Source organism: Strix uralensis, chromosome 13, assembly GCF_047716275.1.
Source record: "Strix uralensis isolate ZFMK-TIS-50842 chromosome 13, bStrUra1, whole genome shotgun sequence".
NCBI classification, from domain to species: Eukaryota; Metazoa; Chordata; class Aves; order Strigiformes; family Strigidae; genus Strix; species Strix uralensis.
The window spans coordinates 18,376,141-18,401,833 of record NC_133984.1 but is presented as its reverse complement, the minus strand read 5'-3'; the positions used below and the strand labels follow the sequence as shown (position 1 = coordinate 18,401,833).

Sequence of the window (25,693 nt, the reverse complement as noted above, 5' to 3'; positions counted from 1 at the left end):
CTGGAGTCTGGTCTCCAGAGTGTTTCCACGTTTTGTTGTCACAAGTTTAAAAAAGCAGATTTTGTCATGTGAGTCAGGACACCCAGGATTGTTATGAATCTGAGCTTCCAAGGTCCAGGTCAGCTTTGGAAACAGGCTGAACTCTCTGTCATGGTATTGTCAGCACTTGCACGCTCATTGCTTTAAAAACACACCATAAAAACTATGTCACATTTTCTTCTGTTAAACAGTTACCTAAAAAATCTCAGCTATGAGGTCAACTGTGAACTACAGTGTTTTCAGAATAGACCAAATATCTGATGCATGTGCTAATACATGGCTTTTTATGCACAGCTGACTCTGAAGCTACCTCAGTGCTGTGCTTCTGCCAGCTCTCACAGTACACTGCTAGAATCTTACGAAGTTTTGGATTTGAGTTGTAATATGAGTAGCTCTATTGTATCTCAAGCAAAGGATACATTACTGGAATTCTGCGTGTAGGCAAAATGTTAGTTTTGGAAGTGTGTGGTTTATTTTAATGGCAAAGTTGTCTATCTGGCAGTTGTCAGAAGTTGCCTTTGTACAGGGAGGGCACAAGTCAATCCAGCTCCTTTCCATCTATTTCTAGGTGTAATTTAACAACCATATATATCATAGGCAAGTTTAAAACTTACTTGAGATTTAGTGTGTTGGGGGGTTGTTTGTTGTTTGCTTTAACAAATTATCTTTTATTCACAATTCTTCTACAATTTCCAGACAGACATTAACAGATTCACATTAAAGATCAGCAGTAGCAGCACCTGTAGCTGTAACTGAAACCTTGAACATAGTTTTACAACTAGGCATTCAGGATACTATTTTAAAGTGTTCTCTAAAAGGGAATCTTCCCCCTAATTTTCTTAGTTTTTCCCCAGCCTGACAGGAGATGAAAAAAACATTCTGAAATGTGAATTCAAGCTATAGAATATAGTGTTTTGTACGTGTCTCATGTACTGACAGATTGTGTCTAGAATGTCTCGGTGACATCAACTCATATTACACTAGTTTTATATTTTAAAAACTCCTTGTCTGATCACAGTTTCCATTATAATTGTCATTTGCTCTGCAATGTCTCATCTTAGTTTTGAAAAGACTGGAACTGATGGATACTCTTAAGTGTCCTGCCTTTGTTAGGCAGGTGAGCAAAGTAACTCAGCTTTAGTGCCTGCTTGGTTATGCTAAACCTCTCCTCAAAAATTAAAAGTAGATAAATACAAGAGGATGATTAGAGACTAATTACCAGGACAAAACTATTTTTGTGCTGACTAAGTATAAGCTTATGTGCAACTATTCAGCATGAGTAATGTGCTTAACATTACACAATACAGAGAAAAAAATGTAAAGGAACGACTGAATTGTGTGTATAGAAAAATAAGCATCGCAAATTTTGTATCTGGTTACTTTAGAGATTCTGTGCTGCTTATATGTCATCAAGTTCACATGAATCTTCACGCACGGAGAAACAAGGAATCGCGCTCAGATTTAAACTGGGAACGCACTTAGCGATGGGCAGAAGCAGAAAACGTTTCAGGAGAATGCTCCTAAGCACAAGAAATGCCATCAGTGCCAGCAAACGTTGCCTGTTTGTATCGCCACGCAGGCTGGGAGTTCTCAGGGCACGGCACCCTGCATCCATGCGGGCAACCGTCAATCTACCCTCCCAACCAGAGGCTCCCTTGCACACGGCTTCGCTTCCTCAACACCCAGCGATCGGCTGGGGTTGGCTTGGAGAAGACCGCGGTGGCTTGGCACGGGCGAGGACGTTGGCCCCTCGGCGTCACCCACCCCTGCCGCCAGCTCCTGCCTCTGAGCGCCTGCGGGAAATGGCACCGGTTAGCGAGGAGAAACGGCAAGCGCTTAACGGATTATTTCTCGAAAGGCCGAACTTTGCCTCAGCTGAACAATTATTTCCCGATCACTTCTGTGTCGCAGTGGGGAAGGACGCCAGGCCCCGCGTCTGCGTGTGCCTGTGCGAGGCCGGGCGCGTCCCGGCGGCTCCCCGCGGGCCGGGGCCGGGCCGCCGCTCTCCTTTTTAGGCTGTCGCCGTGTTTCGGTTACCCGATCCTGCCCCGAGAATGAAGCCGGCAGCCGGGCCTCCTCCACCGGCCGCGCACGGAGGAGGCCGGGCCCGCGTCGCCCGGGAGGCGGCGGCCGCCGCCCCGCCAAACCGCGCCGAGGCCGGTCCCCGGAGGCCCCGCTCCCCCCCCGCCGCCCCGCGCCGGGCCGCGCGGCCCCTCCGCCCCGAGCCCCGCGCGCGCGAGCCGGCGGGGGCGGGGGAGCGGCCGGGCGGCGCGCGCATGCGCGGCACCTTGTTTACCCCGCTCGGCGCGGCGCGGCCGCGGCCGGCCGGCAGGTGTCGCCCCACGCCCAGGAGAGCGGGCCTCGCTCGGTGGCCGCCAGGTGGCGCCTGCGCCCTCCATTCGCTCGCGAGCCGCCGAGCAGCGAACACCCCAAACAATCCCCAGCGCCGCCGCCAAATTAAATAACCTGCCCGCGCCCCGCGCCCTCCCCAAACCCCCCCTCCGCGGCCAAGTCTCCGGGCCGGGCCGGGCTGGGTCGGGCGCGCAACCGGCAGCCGGGCCGGGGATATAGGAGTGGAGCTACGAGCCTGGGCCTTCTCGCTGCCTACGCCGACACTGGGCAAGGTAAGTTAGAAAATGGCGGCGAAGCTTCTGGAAGTTTGGAGGGGGGACTCGGGATCGCGGTGCGTGGCTGCGGAGAGAGGCCGGGACGGGGCCCGCGGTCCCCGGGCCTGCGAGGACGGCGCGGGGCGCTAGGCCGGCTGGCCACAGGGACTCCGCGCAGCCAAGATGGAGGACGGCGGGGCCGAGCCGCGAAAACACTCCAGCCCCCCGCTTCCCCACCCCCCCTTCCCAGCGCGCCTCGGCGGGGAGGGGGGACGCGAGCGGGAGCGCGAGTGAGAGAGCGAGAGGGCGCCGAAAGCGGCCCCCGCTGCCCGCCCGGAGCCCCCGTGCCTCCTCCCCAGAGCCGGCCGCGGGCAGGCTGGGCCCAGTGCTCGGCGAGCTAAAATGGAGAACCACCTTCTCCTCCTCCTCCTCCCCCCTTCTCCCGAGCCGAGCAGGGGCTGCTGGCAAGATGGAGGATTCGGGCATTGTGTGTGTGTGGGGTGTGTGTGTGGGCAAGCCGGGCCGGGCCGTTCGGGGGTGGGGAGGGAGGGGAAGGGGGGTCGGAGCGGCTGCGGACGGAGCGGGCCGCGCTCGGGGCGCGGGGGGGGGGGGGGGGGGGGGGGGGGGGGAGCGCTGGGCCGCGCGGCGCGCAGGAGAAAATGGTGGGGCGGCTGCCGGTGCCCCGGGGTGGAGTGTCGGAGGCGGCCGGGGCGAGGGGACTCCCACCCCTGACAGCGCTCCCCCTCCTTCCCGCCGCCCAGCAGCTGAGCTCTTCCTGCCAGCCCGCTCCCGGCGTCTTCCCCGCGGAGGGAAGTGCCGAGGGAGCGGGGTTTCTCTCCTCGGTCTCTCTTTCTTGGCTCGGCCGAGCTGGAGCAACTCCGGCCGCCTGTTCCCGAGTGACTGGGCTGGAGGGCTGGCGAGAGCGAGTTGCCTCGGCCCAAGTGAGGACGTGGGGACTGACCTGCGCCTTTCCCCCTGCCTCCTCCGAAAGAACTGGCGGATACCCCCCCCCCCCCCCCCCCCCCCCCCCCCCGCCCAGCTCGGGGAAGGCCTTTGTGGGGCGAGTTTTCCCCACCGAGTGACTTTGGGCGAGCTCTTCGGCGGCTGCCCGCTAAGAGGAAGAGTTGTGGCAGTTTCCGTTCGGCTTGCTTTATTTTTTTTTTTTTTTTTTTTGGTAAAGAAAGGGCCCTTGCCAACTTGTGCCGGGGACGCCCGATGCCGGGAGCCGCGTGTTGCAGGAACCCCGCTGGGCTCTCGCCGGCCCTGGTGGGGGAGGGGGGGAGGAGGAGGAGGAGGAAGAATGCTTCTTACTGGGGGGTTTTGGCGCCACTTTTGTTTTAGACAGTGCTCCTCTGCCCCCTCCTCCTCGGCACGCACTGAACTGAGCTGAACCCTGCCCAGGTAGGAAGCGAGAGCTTTCCTAGTGTTTCTTTTCCTTTTTTTTTTTTTTTTTTTTTTTCCTAGGCGCTTATTTTCTCTACACGAATTTAAAAAGATATATACGGTGGTTGTTGCCGTGGCTAGAGGCTTGGAGGGACAGGGGAGCGAGGAGTGAGCGGCGGTGGAGAGGAGAGCGGCTGGGCCGGGAGGCCCTGTTTTTCGGGTGTTCTGCCCCTGCCTGAGCGCACCCCCGGTGCCTGGCTGCGGTGGCTTTGGGTGCCCGCGCCCCGGCCCCCCGCCGCCCTGCCTCCCCGCCTGCCCCTCTCGCTCGTAGTGTTGTATAACCCGTCCGGCCTGTGAAATCCGGGACCGACCGACCTCTATTTTTTTTTTTTTGTTTCCTTTTCACCCCCGAGAACGGGGAGTAAAGGCGCTCGGCTCCCTCTTTCGCCGCCTTTTATTTATTTATCGTAGTGCCCCGGCTAGGCTCTCGCTGTTGTTGTCTTCCCACGGGATGCGGTGTTCGGAGTTAGCACAAAGTTTCAATAACCTCCGAGTCGAGTCCGGTGCTGGAGTTACTGTGGGTGGCTTGTTTTTGTTTTGTTTTTAATTACTTTTTTGGCAGCCCGGGGAGCGCGGCTGCCCCCCGCCTCCCCCCGCCGCACTGGGTAAGCGCTCGCTCTCTTCCCGTGCTCTGCCCGGAGCCACACCCTGGCGTGTCCGGTCTCATTAGGCGCCTTCTCCGCCCGTGTGACCCCGCGTTTTCCCTCCCGCCCCCCGCCCGCCCCGGCTGCGCGCCGCCGCGGGAGTGCCCGGAGGTAACCGGGGGCGGCCGAGGTTGCGCCGCGCCCCGCTGCCGTCGCCCCCGGTGGGGCGAGGAGGGGCCGTGTCAGCGCGGCGGTTCGCGCCGGGGGCGGGGAGTCGGGTTACCGAAGTGCGTCACGCGCGGCCCCGCAGGGGCCTGCTCCGCCGCCGCTTCGGGCCGCCGCCGCCCATTGGCCAGCGCCCGCGCGGGAGGCGGTGGCTTCCTCCCGCGCCCCGCGGCGGGCAGCGCGGCCGGGCCCCGCCGCCCGCCCCCCCGGGCGCCTCCGCCGGGAGCGGGGCCGTGGCGGCTGGCGCGGGGGGCGCCTCAGCGAGCTGGCGGCAGCGCAGAGGTCACCTCGTGTAGACCGCTTCCACGTCTGCACAGTTCTGTTGGGTCTTGGGGAAGGGGAGGAAGACGCCTTCTGGATCGCTTCCCTCGGAGCCCTTGTACGACCGTTTTTACGCTGCCTGGGAGTTGTGTTCAGTCCTGTCCCGCATGACCAGACAGCGGAGTGCCGAGCGTTCCCCGCAGGAAGGGGTTCTCCACGCACGGGTCTAGCTGCTCACTCTTGGCAATTCGGTCCTCGTTTGTGATTGATGACTGCTTTCTCCTTGATAATGCTCAGCCATTTGAAACACCTTTGTCCCCTTTCACATTCGCTTTTCCCTAAATCTGTTGTTTATTCATGTATTTATTGTTGGAGCGTTTATCTGGTGTTGAACTGTCTAGGACTTACACAATATCCATGTGCATGCTGGCTGGTCCTGTGCAGGTAAATAAATACCACGAGTGATTGTGCAGTTGTCAGACGTTAATCTCTGTCTTCTTGGTATTACTAGCTCATTATCCCCAACTCTTAATTTTGCGGCTAGCTCTTGGCGGTGATTAGTCGCAGAATCACGATGCCACCTGTCTTGTATGGGGCTCTTCGCTGGGTAACACTGTTTCTTTTCCCTTATAACCGTGATAACAGTTTCATTACAAAAATGAAACAAAGTGTGAGAAGACAGCCGCCATGCTGGTAGCATAAACCTTCACCTTCTCGCTGCTTTCAGCACTGGAGCTGAACGGGGTGGAATCGCCATACCGTTCTGATTAATTAAGCAAAGACTAAGAAAGTTTCAAATACATACAAAGGAGAAAAATACGAATTAATTCCCATCTCGAACAGATAGCTCTTGCTGTGTAACCGATGGGGCTCATGTGGGTCCTTCTTAGCAAAACCGATTACATTTTATGGTGTCATCTACAGGTGGGTTTTATGCAACCTGTGAGAGAAATCTGTGAATTTCTGTTGCTGTTGTTTGTATTACATTAACTGTAGTAAATTTAAGGTTGGATGTTCTAGAAGCTTAAATTGAAACAGACAAAAAACTCAGGCATGGAACTGGGGAATAGGAGAGACTTTAATTTTCCAGTGAAACTTCCTAGTGCTCAGATATCTCCCAACTTATGTACTTGGACCGGAGTTATGTTTTTGGAGCTTTTTCATCCATTTAGTGTTTCAGCAGGATAATACTGACTGAAGTCAATAACCACTGTAAGGGTTTGTTAAACGTGTATTTAAGAAGATAGTTAAAGTTTATGTACAGATCTTTTCTTTTAGACATAAAAGTCTTGATGTTTTGCAACCAAAAGCTGAAATTACTCGTTTGAGTAGGTTGGTTCGAAATAATGATGATATTTTAATATATTTTTAAAAAATGGGTTTTGTGAAATGACATGTTGATAGGTTCATAGCTTATTAAAATATTTGGTTTAAAAATGCATCATGCTACTTGAAGAGCATTCCATTTTTGAAATAGTATTCAATTAGCTGGTTGTTAATCTAAGTTAAATTCCATAAATATATTGCATTCCAGCTTTACGTGTTAAAGTCTTTAAAGGCATAAATGTGCAGAATGAAATAATTGCCACTTGGAAGGAGTGTAAATAGAATTGTCAGTTAAGTGGTCTCTTTAGTTTTATTTTGTTTCGGTATAACTTATCAACAGCAACTGAATTATTTTTTAGAAAAAGTAATGTGGACAGCCTCTCTTGAATATTGCATGCTGCTACAGTCTCCTGTAGAAAATAGCTGCAGGCAACAAACCACTTGAAAGTGCGTGCTCTTGGTGGTGGGACTTAGACTACATTAGACTTAGTCAAATCATGAAATAATGGTAGCACATCAGAGCATAGTGAACCTTTTTAATTAGATTGCTCTTTGTCACTTATGGTTCAAATTCAGAATGATGTGAGAGTCCTCATTTGTCATTTTCATCTGTGGCATTACTGTCTTGGTTGTTTTGCTGCAGGCAAATACTATAGGAGAGATTAGGTTTGCTGGAACTTGTGTGCCAGCGTAAACAGGTTGTATATTGTACAGAAACCTTAAACACTTTGGTTGCATATTTTCACCAAATGAATCCCCAAAAGTAAGCAAGTATTTCTGCTGGTTACTTATGCTTCTTGGTTGTGTTACTTGAGTACTGTGTTTTGGCAAATGAAGTTTTGAACTTGGTGTGATCTCTGCCTACAGTGTGACCATTTCTCCTCTGATTAGTTTGAAAACAGGGGAATATTGTCGGTATGAATTTCCAAAATGGTACTGTTGGGTTTTGATGGTAGGTTTGGTGGGTGTTTTGGTTTGGGGTGGTTTTTTTTTGTGTGTGTGTGTGAGGAATTAAGAAAACATACTGGAAAAGGAATGTGTTGTAGATTGTGTCTCTGTCAGCTAGATGCTAGAATTTCCAAGAGCTTCATCTGCTTCAGTAATTGTCTTGTAATCGAAAGAAGTGATTGATAGCAGCCATCAACATATCAGTTTAATATTCTTAAATAAGCTCTGCTCACTTTCTCAGTATCTCTTAAAACATATTCTGAAAACTTCAGCTTCCTTATATGAGGATCATTGACAAAGAAAAGAGAATGAAGTGATAACAGTCCTTGGGAAACTGGGGTGAGCAGGAAATTGGAGTTTTTAGGTTGGAAAATAGGAAGCTTATAGACAACAAATCAGAGGAATGGAAAGAGCGCTTTTCCACATACATCACAAAAACTTAAATGGTGACATATAGGCTTACTGCATTGGTCTAGATTCAATGCCATCCAACGTTTTAGATCGCCTCCAGTTTTAAAGTCAAGGGGTAAGTAAAAATGGGAGCTCTTCATGGTCGTATGGCTCTTCTGTCTCTGGCCCTGGCAGTCTTGCAGTTTGATGGGCTCTGGCCCTCTTCTGCTTCCTGACCCATCTGTCCTGGTGGTTATAGACAGAGGTGGAAGCAAGTGGGGCTACAGGCAGGTTAAACGGCCTGGTTAAGATCTCGGAGCCCTTCCTGCCAGGAGGAAGTTCCCAGCGTGCCGAGTTACTCGCCACAGTCAGTCTGGGCTGGCAGTAGGACCTGGGTGTGCCGGGGGGTGCATCTCCGGCTAAGGCGGGGCTGGGGGGGTGACTGCAAAGGCAGGGGCACTGGGGGTTTGTGTGAGGAAAGGAAACTTGGGAGGGAGGGAGAACCTTTTGGTAACCTTTGCAGTATTACATCAGCATAACGGGGCTCTTACTCTAGCATTTGTTTTTTCTAAAAGACTGCTTTCTGGAGTAAACCAGTTAAACTCCCACCATTCTGTGAACAGATTCATGTTTAAAGATTAGTCCAGTGACTTCAGTGGGCTTTTTGTATTAGAAGAAAAAAATCTGCTTTCCAAAAGTTGTGTGTCTTTGTGGTTTAAGGGTAAGCCTTGAAATCTCATGTGACTTAACAAGGTCAGATATTTACTTATGAGTGATACAGTGAAAACTTCTGTTTTGAGAGTTGTAGAGTACATTAAAATGTACTTTTAATCATATGTTGTTTTAATTAGAATTTATTTTCTTTAAGTTCCTCATGATGCAGTTCATAAAAATCTGGTGAAGTTGGATTTTTTTTTTTAGTATAAATATGAAATAAGGGAAACTTCTGAAGGTGGTCCTCGTTTTGATCACCACAGACAAATGAAGGGCTAATGCTGACTTGTTCAAGTTGGGAAGCTTGAGGGGCTGTTGTCTGACTGGCTTCTATCTTAAGGAAGATGTTTTGCTGTTCAGGTATCAACACTAAATCTGTGTTCTCTTTTCTTGAGCCCCTTAGCTTGATGTCTGGGATCACTAAGACTAGACCAGAGTCCTAAATTTGATGGGTTATGCCATTGCAATATTTCACAGTATAGTCTAACCCTTTTTAGTATCTCTGTATCACCAAGTGTTGCACTATTAAGAAAATCTCAGATCTGTGAGATCTCGGGTAGAGAAGAAGGGAAAGCAAGATGTTTCTTTTCTTTCATCTCACAGTTTCCCTCAACTGGTCACATCTGAGGAGAGATCTGACACCCAATTTTGGAGATAGGGATGTGGGAAAATTTGATCCCCCAAGGTGCCCCCTTGGCTTTCATATGACAGTTCGCTTTTCCTAGCCTTTACTGGCTCCAGAGTTGTATGAAAGAGCACAGGCTGGTTTTAAATTTCTTTATCCCGATTTGAGGCAGAAATGAAGGATGTATAGGACTGCATTTATATGCAGTTACCTCTTGTCTTATTGTGATTTCAGGGGGAAATCGTTAGCTGTCATGTAACTGCTTTATCCATGTACAAACTCTATGTCCAGGTATGTACTGTATTGCTGTCTGTTCCGTACGCTTTTTTGATTGTGTAACTAGCTATAACTTGCCCCTCCGGAGGGCTTATTTTTGTAAAAGAACATAATCAGGAGAGTGAGTACATGTAAAGAAGATTGGCATATATTGGAGGGTAGATTGTGATCTGTGATTGAGAAGTTAATCACAATAGCCCCCAAAACCAAGGATCTAAAGATGAGAGCATGTGTTGGTTGGGTTTTGTTTGGTTGGGGTTTTTTTAGGTAGATGAATATTTTATTTTCTTATAGCTCTGAATCTGATGGCATATTGGTCCTGCTCTTACACAAAATTTTACTTTTGTGTGCTTTTATTTGAGTAAAGATTAGTCTTTGAAGTAGAGTGAGGGAATATGCGTAGCGCTAGAAGTCAATGAAAGAGTATTTGTTTTCTACAGCAGTTTTTTGTTAGCGCTTCTGTGTGGCTCTTAGGAAAGTATTTTTGCATCTGTTCCCATTGTTCTAGGGTTCACAGGGCAAACCAATGACTTTTGCTTATATTTTGAAAAAGGCCTCAAATGGTGCATGTTGTCATGTAATAGGTATGTCTGCAGTGGTCTAGATTGATAAGAAAAATTATAGCTGGAGTTCAGATTTTAGGGTTTTCTATTAGCAAAATAATGAAAAGAAATCAGATATACTGACATTTCAGAAAGCAGAAAACATTTCCGAAACTACCTACCACTTAAAGGAACAACAAACCTTAGGAATGCATGTTTTATTTAGTTGGGATTGCATTCCAAGATTGGCTTCAAGTTGCTGCCAAGGGTTGGTGAAATGCTGCTCAACTTCTGGCCAGTGATTGAGCTTTGGGTGATCTGCAGGACAACTAACTTTACCTGCAGGCTTCCCCCGAGTTTCTCCCTTCCCCAGTAGTACCCCACTGCCACTGAGTGACAGGCGTCGTTTAGTGTACATGCGTGTCGATTTGGTGCTTCCTGGGAAGGCATGGTGATGTAGTCACATAGCAAAGAGGACTTAATGTAGTTATTTTCCTCTTGCTTAATACATGTTATCTGCCTAGAAGGAGATGAATATTTTTGATTTGGAGGTAATGTTGCAGTTCTTGGTTATGGCTGAATGGCTTTTTTTTTTTTTACTTAACATAGGATTTCAGCTTAAGTTTTATGAAATAATGTCTTCCTTGCAGCATCTTATCTGGGAATAAAAGATTGACTTTGGCTTTGTTTGCAAATAAAAATAAGCTGTTCAAGATAAGGCTTTGCTGTCTTTCATGCAATTACCTGTTATTTCTTTAGGTAAAACTCCCAGTTCATTCTCTTAAAAAGGATCAATTCTGGAAATTTGGACCGTATCAAGTCTTAAGCAGATAATATGCAAGTAATATTATTGGCTGATTTTATTTGTCAGAGTGTAAATTTCCGGCAGGGAGTGTTCAGTATGAGGAGAGTTTGTATGGAGTAGGGGTGTGAATGTTGAAGACACATTTTTTTTTTTTATATGTTATCTTTATTATCTTAGGTAGACTGTTGAATATATAGATAACTGAAGTTACTAAAAAACCAATGTAAGTAGTAAGTATCAGGAACACAGTGTTGTAATTCATGTAGCGTGCATTTGAGGTGTCTAGCTTTTAATTTGAAGGTGGTTTTATGTGACGAGTCCTGGAATAAGATATTTTTTACTGTTACGGATATAGTGGCCAACTAATTTAGTTTGAGTAATAAGGTGGTACACTCTGACCGCTGGCAATATTTTTCATTTCTCTTCCGATCTTCTTAGAAACAGAGAACTGATTAATTATGATGGTTTTTCTAAGGGCAAAGCTGGGGAAACTTGATGAAGACTTTTTTTTTTTTCAAAACTAATATGACCAGTGGCTGCAGTTTACATACGGCAGTGCTGTGCTTGTGGCAGACGAGTAGGAAGTAGAATTGACGTGGACTATTGTATCTTGATTTAGGTTAAAGAATACAGTTTAAATATAGCTGAAGAGGAAAGAGTGTGATATTCATAATTTAAGATAATAACATAAGTATTTCTAAAATTTTGTTATTTTGTACGATTTTGGGATGGGAACTATATTCTTACAGGAAAGTTCCAATTTGTGTGGTGCCATATACCGTTTTATTTTTATTGTTGCTTTATGTACCTGTTTGAAAACTATATCCAAAATACTTTATTTTAACTGCACATAAAATAAAGCTTTGCATTGTGGATGGGCAGTTGCTTCCTGGAAATGATGCCACAATGAAAAAGCTGTGTTCTAGGTCACAGAATTGCATAGGAGGGAAAGGCCCTCTGGAGGTCTAGTCCAGTCAGACCAGGTTTCTCAGGAATTTGTCCAGTCAAGTTTTGAATATCTCAGAGGATGGAGTTTTCACAGTATCTCTGGCAACATATTATGCTATTCTTATTGGAAGGGCTTTTTTTATTTCAGGTCTTCCAGTCATCTTAAATTCCCATGAAGATTCATGCCCTTCCACCCCCTAGTATGCGCTTCAAAAGTATTCCTTGATGATGGAGGCTAATGACCTAGTTTAGAGCTGATTGTGTTTTTTATTGGGAGTTATTGAAAAAGAGAGAGGGAGGTGAATGCCTACAGAATGACTCTTTGGTACCTGCTTTCCTCTTCCCTTTGGTCGCATTTACTCTCTTTTATTCTTCTGCTGTCCATGCTCAAGCTTCACTACTATGTCTATGACAAGGTCTTGCAAATAAAACTTCCTTTCCTAAGCATTTACCTCTTCACTTAAGTGTCTGTCATACACCGATCAAAATTATTTTTCTTGCAGTTTTCATAGTTAAGCAGTGATATTTTTATTCCTTCTTATAAGTATTATTTCTAGAAAGCTACAGTTCATTTGAAACTATGGTAACCAGAAGGGAAAGCTGCACAAGTATCTCTCTTGCATCTGTGGTATAGGTCTGTTGTTACTTGCCTAATAAGCCAAAAAAAGGTGAAACTGGCTTTTGCAGCATGTTGATTTACCAAACATAGAAATGGTTTATTAATGCAAATACTTCAGTGATAATGGAAAAATGTTTGCTTTTTCCGCACATGTGCTGCTGGATTACATTTTTGTCTTCAATATTCCATATTAAGCTGCTCTTGTTTTGTTAAGTGAGCTTCCATTTGACTTACTTTGATAAGCTGTATTTTCAAAACTGACACATTTATATTGGTATTTAATTTTTAAAATGTTTATGAATTAAAAAGTAATGTAGATGTAACAATGTGTGTATGCTGTATTACTGCTCTACTGTGAAATAGAACAGATTTTGTAAACTAGACGACCTGTGGCTTGACAGTTGAAAAATAATCAGAAAAATCAGCCTTTAGGCATTTTATTTCTCTTGCTGCATTGCATTGTCTTTCTTGTTGTACTGTTCAATTTCTATTCAGCAATGCAATGGTTTTATGAAAGTTAATAAAGTTGTGTACTTAGACAAGAGTATATTTGTGCCTCAGAGCAGTAGTTGCTGCTAAGCAAAAATTTTCAAAGGTGGCAAGACACAGGTTGTATATGTCAGTATGATATAAAAATGTCAGAAACAGTTTTAGAAACTTTCAGTTCAGTAACACTGTGGATAGAAGAAAATGCAGTAAGTCAGCCTCTTCATAAACAGTAGATCAGGCATTAAGATTCTTCGTATTCACCCCCAAATGCAGTAAGGATCAGTAAAACTGAATTTTCAATTTTTTTCCTTTTTGTGTGAAGGGGGTATAAACTATGTGATGCGTAACTTGCATTCAAACTGGTTAGGGAAGTTTTGTTTACACAGAGGATTTATGCGTTCTTGCATAATCCTACAAATGGGCTTAATCTTCCCCTATCTCCAGTGAAGAGAAGCATGGAAAAATTCTTACAGTTCTTTTGGATGTAAGATTGAGTCCACGTTCTTGGTAACTTGGGGATTTAAAAAACTTACTGAAGTTTTTCAGTTTCTTTACAGTAAGGACGATTTGATAGTATATCAGGAATTAAGCGTCCTAGAAGATGAAGTAGGATTACCAGGATGAAGGAAAGTATACCAAGGAAGATGGGAAAGATAGGAAAGTATAAGCTTATGTTGATGCTTACTCGAACCATTTCAAGAGTATGTTCTGTGTCCAGTTGCATCACCTTCTCTTTTTTACTTCTGTTGTGTAATATGTTGGCATTGAGTTATTAGCTGCGTAAAGTATAAATAACTGTTTTTATGTAGAATCTTCATCTTGGAATACATTGTCCTGTCAGATGTGGAAGTTGCAAATTTCTCTTTAAATGTTTGATAAAGCTAGGAATGAAAAAATTAATCATTAAAGACTTTTACGGGGGGGATCTGGGAGAGAGAAATCAAGCTGGCAATCAACTGAAAGTGGAAAGTTGCTCTTTACTATGAGGGTGGTTGGTGGAGAGGCTAGTTACTTAACTGATGTAAAAGAGAAGAATTGGGCAGTTATGCCACTGGTAGGCATTTTTGAACATAACTCCACATGCAGAGTTTCCTCACTCTTTCGTAGTCTGCTTCGTTCCATACTTGTTCCCTTCAAGCTACTGAAGATGTGCCTTCACTGCATAACTAGGCTAGTTCAGTGTCTAGCTGCCGCTAACAGGGTGCTCCTGTCTCTGTGTCACGACCATGTGCTTCTGTCGTTTGCCTTGTGCCCATTTGAGCCCCACAGCTGTACTGGTTTAAGAGCTAAACTGTGAAGAGTAGTTGTCTGTGGGTTCAAACTCTGGAGTCAAATGGGTGCTGCTCCTGCATGGAAAAGGGTACTGGAGCTTTTGGCCAGGGAGAACAGAATTGAGGGGGATTGCCCCTTTCAGTAGTTGAAGTGTCGTATCAGTTTCCTGGTCCAACAGTAGTGACAACATTTTCTGTAACTGTAGTACCAGGAAAAGAAAACTTTACGTTGTCTGCTACTTTTCTACCTGATCTTACTTTTAAAACCCATTTGGGCGATATGCCAGTTCCAAAAGTAATCCTCTAATCTTTGTAGTGATCTCTGTTTTATCTATCTTTTTTTTTTCCCCTGAAATGTTACACAGTCTGTTGTAGATCCATTAGAGCTCTGTGAGGAAATTCAGGATTGCTGTTGATTTGCATTAATCTATGCAGACAGGAAGATCATGTACATTTTTCTTTGGTTTCAGGCTACGTGCTAGTTAGAAGTTCTGCAGGTATTGGAATGAGATGGAAGGGGTAAGAGAAATTTTAGGAACGGTTATAGAAGAGTTTCCTCCCCTCAAGATTTTCTCCCAGCCTTAGCATGGTTAATCAGATGCTGTTGTCAAAACCCTGCTAGACCTCCTCCTTCAGTTGGATGCTTACCAGCCTGTTGTGGTTAGATCTTATTATGAGCCTTTGCACTCTTGAGTTTTCCGTGGTTTATGGAAGCTGCAGTGCCAGTTCTGTATGTGAGGTCTGTCTTCAGTCTTTTTACAGAATGTGGACCATCCTATGCAATGATCTTAAGTCCCATCCCTCTCAACTCATCTCCTTCCTGGCTTGTGAGTTTCTGCGGGCATGCTGAGGCTACAGGTCTCATCTCTGGGAGTACCTGATAATCAAACCAGACATACCCTTTTTTAATCTCATAAAATATTGATACTGTCCTTCAGAAATACTGAGAAATAGACCAAATAATGCCTGAACACATTGCCTGCGTCTTCTCTCTACCTCACTTTAGTCTCAGTTCAGAGCACTTTGTTTTCTTCTGCTTTTGGAAGAAAACTTAACAAGTGTTTTTTACAATGTGGAATCCTCTGTTTTTGTGGTGTGGTGTTGTGTTTTTTTTGTTGTTTTTTTTTTTTTTTTTTTTTTTAAACTAGCTAAGAAGACGCTGGCTTTCTTCTTTAGGTGTTCGGGAAGAGTTTTACTGTTGATTGATCAGAAACTATTACATAGTAATTCATTGCTTAATTCCTCACTATTTTAGAATTTAGATCTGGGGAAACTGGTCTGCTCTAGGCAGAAGCTATGATTTGTTAAAAATAAGCTTCTATGTGAATAATCCATCTTGACAGCTACCCTGTAGGCTGTGATTTTGCTTTGTGAAGTTGGTCAGAAATGCTAGACAACAGGAAAGCCACATGTACACAATTTTTGGAGATTTGTAGATCTTTTTAGGTTGTACAGAGGATTATAGATTTGGGGTTTTCAGTATCCATTTATGTAAGCCATGTTGAAACAGGAGTTACTTTTTTTGGTGATGAATTTTTCAAAGACAGTGAGCATGGCTAGTGGGCATTGGATCTCTGCAGTTTTGCAGGTGCTCCTTCGAAGGACTGTTGTCAATATAGCTGCAATTGCCTGAGCTCTGTTTCTCTTTACTGCTGTTGAAATGTTTCTGTGGGACTTCCCTGCTTGGAGGCATGCCAAAATGAGTGTGTGGGAAGACTTAATACTTGCTACTTACATAGCATTTTGTATGTTCAAAGTCTTCTGCAAATATTAACTAATCTTTATTTAACATTTGAGCCCAATTTCTGTCAGTATAAATCAGTAACAGCCAGTTATGACCTCTACTTTTTTTTGATATCAAAAGAACGAAATGCTCTAACTAGGTGTAGTTAAGAATAATCTTTATCATCTTATTAACGTACCATTTTTGTCACTCTACCCTTCTGGCTTAGTGTGGTGTAGAAAAAAGTTATGAATAGAGTATAGTACTACTCTTCAGGAGGTCTGTGCGTTCTAGGATGCTGACTGCTGGAAAGAATGGCATTTCGTTCATTTTGTGTGTGGTATTTCAAGCTTTTCTGTGCTAGTTTTTGTTTCTGCTATATTAAAGCTTATTTCTTTCCAGTCTGGAGAGCTATAGTGTATTCATAACAAGTAATGCTGTGAGAATAATGTTCATTCTGAGCTTACTTCTGAAGAACTGTCTGTCATTCACCTTAAAATGTAGCCTTAAGTTGGAAATTGTTTTAATTACTGTATACCTGTACTAAAAAGTTATGAAGGTTTTACCTGTCTGTGTTCTGGCATTATAAATGGCAGTTTTCAGTTAACTAGTATTTATTAAATATAACTGGTATGACAAATTCGTTAAGCTGTTAGTGTTTTGATTACAGTAACGTTCTCACAACACCAGAACCAAAGTAGTTATGCACATTTTTATGAGGATCCCATAGTCTACTTTGAAAATTACTATTATGCTGTTGATCAGCTTTAAATGACCAGTGTGTTGTATGGAAGTATTATTCTGCAGCAGTGTCTGAAAAATCAGCATATGTATTTAAAACAAACAGATTTATAATTCATAAAAATGCGCCTTTTGAGTGGCAGTTTTTACAGAAAGTTATGTAGTTGTACGTTTTAGTTTGTATTACCCAGATTTTCTCCTGCTTGTTTTTCTTTTGAAGAGATCGTAAAATATTCTTTCCTTCAGGTAGTTTACAAATAATATGCATTAATTTAGAAATGTGTGTATTTGCAAATTGGATTGGATATGTTCTCATGTTAATCATCCTTTTACAGAGAGACTTCAGGAGTTCTGACTTAAGCTTCAAGATTTTGTCATTTGTCCAACTTTTCCTTAGGGAGTTAAACATGAAAATTTGCAAGAACAGGTCTATTCAGTAAACTGCATGCTGGAAACAGTGTGGACTAGTAACGAAGAAACGAAATGTTGAGATCAGGGCTGTCTCAGCTATAGGTGGGGTACTGTGCTAAAACAGTTCCCTTGTTTTCTGCACCAGGACTGGCCTGGATACTTTTCTGTGGCATTGTGTTGCATCTTGAGACACTTAGAGAGCACTAAGGAAAATGAAGTGGTGTATAGGCCATATTGGTCTTATTTAGCAGAGGGTTGAAAGAGAAGTTTCCTAAATTAATGTAAAAAAATTGGTCTGACAGTGATGTCTACTCTCTGGGAATATATAGATTGCAGACTTTATAGAACAATATTATATTAGTCTGTAAGCAAGTTTGAATTGTAACTTCTAACACAAAAGCTGACTGTAAGTTTCAGAGAAAAAAAAGTCTGTAGAAGTTCTTTTTGCTTCCTGATGCAGTTTGTCTCTGACCAAACAAATTCATCAGTTTTAAATTGGTTGTTATGTATTAATTTGATGTTGAGTTTTAGTTAAAGAAGTTTTGCATTTTAGTTAGGCTTTTTTTTTGTTTGTTGTACAGTTGAGTAGTTTTAGAAATTAAATGGATCTGGGACTTTTGACCTTCACTAAATATCTAAAAGGTCGCTAACTTTTTAAAAAAAGTATTGTACAAAAATTAATGGTGTGCATAAATATCCCATATGTAGGCCTAGTACTGTTCTAAGAATTCTTCAGATCTTAGTTAAAATGGAATAAAATTGTATTTCTGTTTGGTTATCATCTGATAAAATGTTGGTCAAAACAACTTGGATATGAAGACAGTAAAAAAGAATTTGGTTTTGTTTTTTTTCTGGTAATAGTATGACTTTTAGAAACTACACAGATCAATGAAGAAAATCATTAGAAATAGAACTAGTTCTCATTATGTACCCTTACAGTATTAAGCTACTCAGTGGTGAGTGCTGTCTGTGATTGAATAAAGCTAGTCCTGGCTTTATACAGCGTAATGGCAGATTTTAATCATGTCTGATATGCTGAAGAAACATTGTAATAGTAATGGATTATAGAACCTAAATGAGACCACTCTTGGCTGTACTTGGTAAAATGAGCTAGTGGTTCTTTGTTCAGCAGGGATGTAATGTCTTTCTATTTCTGTCACATCTCCGCTGCTTTCATTGCCATTTTATATAGGGTTTAGGCAAAGGTGATTGACTACTGGCTTGTGAGAACATCTATTCAGACACCACAAAACAGAGTTACGAATTTTTGTTATTGTTGGAAAAGCAGCATGTTGGGGCCAGGCTTCTATGTTTCATAGCTGGCTAGATAACACTTGGTACTTGGGTGCTGTACTAAGTGTGCATCATAGTGCTATAGCCAGAGAGTATAAGCTAGATTTGGAGCACTGTGTGACAGCTTTTAAAGCAGTTGTAGCCTACCAAAACTGTATGGACATCTCTTTTTGTCTTTGACATAATTTGACAGTTGATCATGTCTGCTGTAGTGTCTCACAGATTTTGAAAAGTTGTTTTCTTGCACCAGCCACAGGACTCTTTTGTCGAGCCAGCTCAACTTACTAAACTGTTGGAAAGCTAATTCATTCAAAAAGAAATTAATAGATTGTTGCGTCTGACAAGTGCCCTTGACTATAAGATGGGGCGAGAAGTAAATGCAAGGAGAAGAGGGCGGTGAGACTGTTCCTTTTGGTAGCAACCCATCTATTTTATTGCCTTATCAAACTACTGTGGCTATTGTTTGCAGTTTCATTCATTACTTAGCAAAAAAGAAGATAGTTATAGTTAATGCAGCCTGTTCAAATTGATATAAAAAGTGCTCTCAGTTGATAATGGAAAGGAATACTGGAAAAAAATTTGGAATCGCTAGTACTTGGCCAAGGTGTTGCCATTGAACAGGTTCCTTTTCTAAAGGTGAATGACAATTTGAAAAGGCATATAAAAGGCAAAGATTGTGAAATAGGGAAGTAAATGGAACTAGTGGAAGTGCTCAAGTTTTAAAAATGGGAGTTTGTATAATGTATGTGTAATGCATTTTATATTCTACGTTTTCAGTAATAACAGTGTAAAACCTTTAACGGCTGTAGAGCATGATGGTTTTAAATATATACCTAAGTTTTAGGATTTGGTAATTTTTGCACAAAAGACTTAATGACATTTAGAGTTGAAGAGTATGTGTTACAGGTTGTACACTGGGACTTGTGTATCACAATATAGTAGAACATAAGTATATAGAACATGGATATATCACAATATAGTAGAATGTGTTGTCTGTTTAGACTTAAGTAAAGCCTTTGACACCATTTCCCAAAGCATTCTCCTGGAGAAACTGGCTGCTCAGGGCTTGGATGGGTGTGTTCTTCACTGGGTAAAAAACTGGCTGGATGGCTGACCCCAAAGAGTGGTGGAGAATGGCGTTAAATCCGGTTGGTGGCCGGTCACAAGTGGTGTTCCCCAGGGCTCAGTACTGGGGCCAGTTCTGTTTAATGTCTTTATCAGTGATCTGGACAAGGGGATTGAGTTCACCCTCAGACACCAAGTTGGGCAGGAGTGTTGATCTGCTGGAGGGTGGGAAGGCTCTACAGAGGGATGTGGACAGGCTGGATTTATGGGCTGAGGCCAATTGTATGAGGTTCAACAAGGCTCAGTGCCGGGCCCTGCACTTGGGGCACAACCACCCCATGCACGCTGCAGGCTTGGGGAAGAGAGGCTGGAAAGCTGCCTGGTGGAAAAGGGCCTGGGGGTGTTGGTGAACACCTGACTGAATATGAGCCAGCAGTGTGCCCAGGTGGCCAAGAAGGCCAATAGCATCCTGGGTTGTGTCAGTGTGGCCAGCAGGGACAGGGACAGATCGTCCCCCTGTACTCAGCACTGGTGAGGCCGCACCTCGAATGCTGTGTTCAGTTTTGGGCCCCTCACTACAAGAGACATCGAGGTGCTGGAGCGTGTACAGAGTAACAAAACTGGTGAAGGGTCTAGAGCACAAGTCCTGTGAGGAGCGGCTGAGGAAACTGGGGTTATTTAGCTTGGAGAAAAGGAGGCTCGGGGAGCCCTTATCCTTCTCTACAACTACCTGAAAGGGGGTTGAGGTGAGGTGGGAGTTGGTCTCTTCTCTCAAGTAGTAAGTGATAGGACGAGAGGAAATGGCCCCGAGTTGTGCCAGGATTTAGGTTGGATATTAGGAAAAATTTCTTCACTGAAAGGGTTGTCAACCACTGGAACAGGCTGCCCAGGGAAGTGGTTGAGTCACCATTCCTGGAGGTAGTTAAAAGATGATTAGATATGGCACTTAGGGACATGGTTTAGTGGTGAACTTGGCAATGCTGGGTTAATGGTTGGTCAATCATCTTAGGGGTCTTTACCAACCTAAATGATTCTATGTTTCTGTTATCTAGAGTGTTAGAAATGTGGGGTATCTGTGTTCTTGGATTGCTAAAATTTTACCATATTAGTTCTATTTAAGTGGTTCTCCAGAGCCACTAATCTGTGAATAGATTGTACTCCAAATAAAATGGAGGAAGATTCCGCAGGTTATTCAGGGAACACGTAGATGATAGAATTAATCAGTTAGACATGTCAAACAGTGTAAGCTGCATATTGCTGTAAAAATACTGCTATTTTGGGCATCATACAAAAACTTAACTGTTGCAACTGTCACGTTCAGCAGCGATATAGCAAATCAGAACAGTTAATACCATTTTTTGATAATAAGCAAAAAATGTTACTGGCATGAAAAAAAAGTTACTTGAAAAATATATTTCACCGGTGTTGTTACTAGATTCTCAAATCTTGAGAAAGCAATGCTAAGGAATATCTTTGTATGGATATACATGGAATGAGATCAAAAGGAGAGGAAAATAAGTTGTTTAGTTTGAGAGAAATATAAATTACCAAGAAATTAGAACTGTCAAAAATGGTAAGAAAATAGTTGTTTAGAATATTTTAATGATGTAGTATAATGATAAATCAGCATCGAAGGAAATGCAACCTTAAGGCACTAAGTAGTGTCTTTAAGGAAAATATAGAAGGTGTTTGGGAACATGATTAGAAATACTATTTTGCACTGCTGTTGGGTATATACTACAGTATTTTGGTTTGTTAGTTGCTGTATTGGTTTTAATGGACAAATACTGTGTTTATCTTTACTCTTGGAGATACTTTTTCCTGCTGCATAAGTTAGGGTTGATTTTCCTTTTAATATACCAAGTTTGAAGCTATGTGCTCTGTGCCTTTTTTTGTATCTCTTCTCCCCCCTCCCCCCTTTTCTCCATTCTTGGCTTTTTTTTTTCCCCCCCCTCCAGTGTAGGTGTTCTTTTAAAGAAAGTACTAAATTGAACTGGTGCTTGATAAAGTAAGGGCTTTTGTTGTCTGTAATAATGGTCTTAGTATTGCTTCAGTTAATGTTTTTATAATTTACAAAACAATCATATTTTGGTGCCCATCCTTTGTGAAAAAGGCCTGGCAGCACTCTTCAGTGTCAGTGAATCAAAAATGCCACAGCTACGTGTTAGGAAGGCGCTAACTTATTCTGCCTGTTTGTAAAATCAACCTATGATTCTCAAAAAGAATGATGAATCGCGTATCTTCTGTCCAGAACAGATCTGGTATTATGTGTTTGTGCAAAATTATCAGAAATGTATTTGTATGCCATAGTCTGTGTCAAGTTTTCATGACTGGGTAATGTGGTACTACTGTGTCCGAGTATTAACAATTGTGGTATTGCTGTCAAACGACTCTCCTGGTGTACTTTGGTGTCCTGTTGGCACAGGAGGCAGATGTTTATTCAGAAACCTGGAAGATGGTGTGGTTTAAGTATCATGCTGCAGTTTTTGACTGTCCTGTAAATTAGATTTTCCTGTGCTTAGACTCTTCCTTTGGTGACTTAATTTTGGAATAAGATGGTTATTTTTTCTGAATATGCCATACAGTTACTTAGACTGGGTTATTCTTCCCCTGAGCGTTGTTCCTTGTGGAGTCTCTATGATGACAGTATAGGTGAGTATACCTCTTGTTGTGTGTTATCTACCTGTATTGCTTTATGGGGTACAAAGTGAAATTCAAAAGTTATATTATTGTTGAAATTTCTAATAACTGTGAATTATTACTAGAATATTAAACTTCTCTTCATTGAGAGCTTAATTAAAATAACAGCGCAAGGTATTGCAGAAAAGTCAGTACTACTAATTTTGCTTAATAAAGACTAAATTATATACTAGGTAAACACTGTCCATTTCATAATGGCTTGATATTAATCTTACTCTAATTTGATAGCAGTGACCTTCCTGAAGTAATTCTTTATCCGTGCCATTTTCAGCTGTTTCCTCCTTCTCCCTCATTCCTGCCCCCACATATTTAGATTTATGAATAGCATCTATCTTCTAACACTGTTAACTCCTCTGGCTTTTGGAATTCTGTGAAAGACATGGTAGTGCTGCCCTATTTAATTGCATTAAAAAAAATAATCTTTTTCTTGCATTGATGTTTGCTAATTCTTCTTGTGAGGTAAGTGGTCTTCAATGTAGCAGTAGAAACAAGGGAGTTGCCAATAATGGAGATGTAGGCTAATGGGTCCACATTAACAACTACCACTGAGAAGGCATAGGAAACTCCATCAGGACCTTTTAAAAAACCTGCTCAACTGAAGAAAGCCTGGGGGACACACTGGTTTTTAGGGACCCATCTGTATGTATGGAAGTAGACTTGATCACTTAGTACACGTTAAGGCAAAAGGCTGGAAAGGGAGAAATAAAATGCTTTCCCTGCTTTTCTGTCATTCACTAATACTTGATTAGATGTCCTGTGCAGTATTACAAAGGTTTGGTTTTGTTTTGTTTTTTAAATACATAGTTAGGCTTTTATAGATTTCCCTACCCGTAGAAATGTGAAGGCCTAAAATCAACTTCGTCATAAAGTCAAGTTCTTAAAGCAGTTCTTGGACTAAAATTCTGCTTTGCTCTTATATGTATTGATGGAGAGGATAAAAACTATGAATTTTTTCACTGTCTGAGGAAAGGTTTCCACATTAGACCAGTCAACTTCAATTGAAATGATTAATTATTTCAGAGCGAGAAGTACAGTATTTTACTCTTGAATAAATGTTTCTAAGAAATTTTCTGTTAACCCAATTGTCTTTTTTGGTAATGCATACTGCTTCTAATCTAACTTGGACGTGCAATAATGTGTGCTACATAAACTGTGCTGTGAAAACCCAAGCTTAGAAAAGTGGTTGTTGAAGGCTACAGATGAATTGGTGAGCAGGCGTGTTGCTGAGCTCTTGAGGGAGGTGGGGTTCGTTAGGGTTAAGTTAGATGAGTGTTGTAGCTCCTGCACTTGGGCAAAACTAGTGGAGGAATTTTAAAAGAATGTGTGAATGTCGGTGATTTTGCTGTTTGGTTTATGTAGTTTTAGTGAGGGAAGCTTAAAACTGGTATGTGCTATAATGTTTCAGTTGTTCTTGAGAGTAGCCAAAACCACCTTGATAGGTTGACTGCAGTGGATGTTCATCCAGTTCCTTATGCTTTGGCCAACTTTGCATTTCTGTGCACAGCATACCCGGCCTAAAGACCTATTTTAAAACTCTTATCCTTCAAGAAATCCTCTTGTCAGTAGCACTTGTTCTGGCATTTTTCTGGAAACCACACTAGTGTCCAATCATGGGGAAAAAAAATTGTATGTATTTGGATTCTTAATGTTTTTTCACATGACTGAAGCATGTGAGATTAATGTAGGTACCCTCTACAAAAACGTTTTGGATTCCACAGTATTCTTAGCGATTTAGTGGCTTAAATCTAAAAAAATCATTTTGTAAAAATGCATAGCTCATGATTTCCTTTTGATCGGTAGGGGATCATAAAGGATGTAGGGAACATGTGCTACAGGGGCGGATAGATTGATTGTTAGAGATGCAAGCGTGAGTGCTGTCTGTATGTTAATACTCAAGAAGGTTTTGAGAACTAGACATCATCTGTTATGATGCATTGTCCTCTTTCTCCCCACATAAGAAAATACAGACAGCACTGGAGCAGACTTTGCAGAAATTTTGTCTGCTATAAAATGGCTGGGGGAAGACCAGGAAGGTGAATACTTCTTATTCCAGCTCTGCAGTTTGCTTTGCGTTGTGGGTGTTCATTATTCTTTCTGGTTTCAAGCTGTTTTATTGGAAAACAGTTAACATGTATCCAATATAAAAACTTTCTCATGTATAAAAGTTAGTGAAAGGTTTGTTTTAAATGACTGGAAATTAATATGTTAGATTGCAAATATTAGAATTTTTCTTAAAATACTGCTCTTTATGAGTGATTTTATGTCTGTATTAAAAATACTGAATTATCAATATTTTCTGTGCAAGTGGCGGTTTTTGCTAATTGTGGCTTAACAAATGTTTTTAATAGTAAGTTCTCGTCACTCATGACAAAATGCACGTGCATCCCTTCTTTCACGTGATTGAGTGGACTAGAATACTGCAGTATTGCTGGTTTGGTTTTTGTTTGCTTTTAATTGCTAAGGTTAGCGCAAGTCATGTGGTCTTTCACTTTTTTTCCTCTCTCACTAGCAGTGTGGAGCAATTGTTACCTGCCTGTGCATAGCTAGATATGTGTTATTGATGCTGCTTTAATCAACCATGAGCGGTTTCTAGAGAACATCTTGAAGACATATTGTTTCCTTGGGGATTTATTGCATTTGCAACATCACACCTCTGATCCTGCTGCTTACAGAATATGATTAACAGCCATTAGTACTGAATATTTAAACATGGTCACTACATAGTGTTTCCCTTCTCATTTGTTATTTCTGTCCTGCTCATTATTAAGGATGCCTCTCTAGTATGTTTAGTTTTTGTTGACTTCTTTCATGTGCTGTGGTTTTTTTTTTTTTTCCCTGTATTGTCATTCCAGTATAAGTTCTGTATAGTAGTTAGTCTTGATGACAGAAATGTTGATAGATTTTTTACAAAATGAATTTTTCTACAAAATGCTTTTTCTTCCTTTTTCCTAGGCAAGATAAAAGTTCCTTCATTTTTTCTAGTGATCAGTTTCTTAAAAAAGATACCTAAGATAGGTGCTTTGTATTGTTTCTCCCCCTTTCAGTCTTGTGTGCTCCAGAAAACTAAAAAAAATCGCATCCAAAATTTTTGGGTTTTGCATGCATGTTGCCTAGATGAGAACTGTTAATGAGTAGCATGTCATATTGCACGTTAGAGACTGTGTGATATATGAGAACATGGTTTCAATCTTTTTATATTTGTTTGGTTTTGTTTGTTACTTACAGCATACATCCGTATTGGCATACTTTGTTTGCATTCTACTACTGTGCTGCAGATGGACATGTTTTAAACCATTACTGCTTATATAAAATGGTGATTTATTTATAAAAATAAATAATATTTATGTAGTCTGTTATTTTAATGTAAATTTGGGGAATGATAAGTATCAGAACTTAAATTCTTTCTTTTCGTTTTGGGATAGGGAATCACCATAGTATGTGAACCTTGATGTGTGTGTTAGTTGGTGAGAGATTTGGTTTAAACAGGCAGCCAGGGCGCTTCTTTGTCTTCTCTCCCTTGATGAATACTAGCTTCCATTTTGAACAAGAATATTGTTTTGGTGAAGGGGAACTATTTAATGGCATCATTTTATGCTAGTGCTTGAGGGTTGTAAATATCGCAAGCCAGCAAATACTTGGAGATTCCTTG

At 42.4% G+C, this 25,693-nt stretch overlaps 1 protein-coding gene across 4 annotated transcripts in view; it reads left to right on the top strand.

Moving 5' to 3' along the window:
* Positions 1–2,444: 2,444 nt before the first annotated feature.
* STAG2 (STAG2 cohesin complex component) overlaps positions 2,445–25,693 on the top strand; it is an 81,692-nt gene continuing 58,443 nt past the window's right edge. For 3 of the 4 annotated variants that reach the window (XM_074883047.1, XM_074883044.1, XM_074883046.1), the window contains exon 1: positions 2,445–2,663. The gene's annotated coding sequence lies outside the window, so the exon portion shown is untranslated. Of the gene's footprint in view, positions 2,664–3,858; positions 4,047–25,693 lie in introns of those variants that run through there. The other variant, XM_074883045.1, reaches the window with a different exon arrangement.